Below are 1,089 nucleotides of genomic sequence, written 5' to 3'. Positions count from 1 at the left end.
TCTCCCGTTTCGCTCGCAGCTACTCAGGGAATCCCGGTTGGTTTCTTTTCCTCCCCTTATTAATATGCTTAAATTCAGGGGGTTGTCACACATGAACTGAGGCTTATGTACCTTGCGGTTGTTATCGTCACATCTGGCTTGCGACTACTTTGTTTCAATGTCCAATATGTACCGTTGGACTCGGTTAACGGGCTGTTAGCCCGCGTGTGGTTTAACTCACTGATACCTTCCATTGCCCATACGCTAGTTTGTTTGTGTTCCTTTGGTCAACTTCCATACTTGAATCATTTGTGCTACCGCTGCTGCTTCGACGCTACTTTGACATCTTCGCTTCTATTTAAATAAATAAATAAGCTGAAGCTAGACATCAGTAAACACCACCACAGACACCACAAGCACGCCTTCTCCTCGTACTTCCGCCTCACGCGGGAACACGGACGCTCTAAATACTTCGAATTCCAATGCCAGTATATTGTAAACCACGGGTTCTTTAATGCTAGCGGGTCGTCGCGACCCTAGTTAACATCATGGTGCACGTCTCGTGACGGGTGTCACGGCGTAGTTAAATGTATGCGATACATTTCTCAAATATAAGCGCTCAGTCATCTGTACATCATGGTAGGTTCCCACGACGTGCAATATGCGTTCAACTTATCAATGTTCATGTGTCCTGCAGTTCACATTATGACGCGCAGTTAGCTGCGGTCTTCATCGATCCATGAGCCGAGTGATCCACTGCCGAGGGTGACTAACTTGCGTAAGCCGCCGCTGTGCGCGTATACCCGTTCCCCGTAGGGAGGAGCAAGCCGCCGCTTAGAGACGAAGCATAAAGTGTCCTCATTCCACATAGGGCAAGCTGGATGAATCCATTTTACCCAGGACGGCCGAAGCGGCGTGGACCAGGGGAGAACTGAACCTTATACTTCACACCACAGTAAGTCTACGTGTCCTCTTCCACATAGGGCAAGCTAGAACTAACTATCTTACCCAGGACTGCCGAAGCAGCGTGGACCAGGGGAGGAACACACTTTTCATGGAAACGTAAGGCATCCATGACTGCCATAACGTAAGCCGCCGCTGTGCGCGTAT

At 49.2% G+C, this 1,089-nt stretch overlaps 2 non-coding genes across 2 annotated transcripts in view; both read right to left on the bottom strand.

Moving 5' to 3' along the window:
* The window catches only part of LOC131270465 (large subunit ribosomal RNA), a 4,085-nt gene extending 3,980 nt beyond the window's left edge, over positions 1–105 (bottom strand). Inside the window, exon 1 of the ribosomal RNA XR_009179535.1 lies at positions 1–105. This exon is cut by the window's left edge and continues 3,980 nt beyond it. This is a non-coding gene — a ribosomal RNA (large subunit ribosomal RNA).
* A 487-nt stretch (positions 106–592) lies between these two features.
* LOC131270464 (5.8S ribosomal RNA) lies at positions 593–747 on the bottom strand. Its single transcript, XR_009179534.1, has one exon. It is a non-coding gene; the product is annotated as a 5.8S ribosomal RNA (ribosomal RNA).
* Between the last annotated feature and the right edge of the window lie 342 nt (positions 748–1,089).

Source organism: Anopheles coustani (genome assembly GCF_943734705.1).
Source record: "Anopheles coustani chromosome X unlocalized genomic scaffold, idAnoCousDA_361_x.2 X_unloc_32, whole genome shotgun sequence".
NCBI lineage: Eukaryota > Metazoa > Arthropoda > Insecta > Diptera > Culicidae > Anopheles > Anopheles coustani.
Note: the sequence above shows the minus strand (reverse complement) of the source record. Positions and strands in the feature narration are given on the sequence as shown.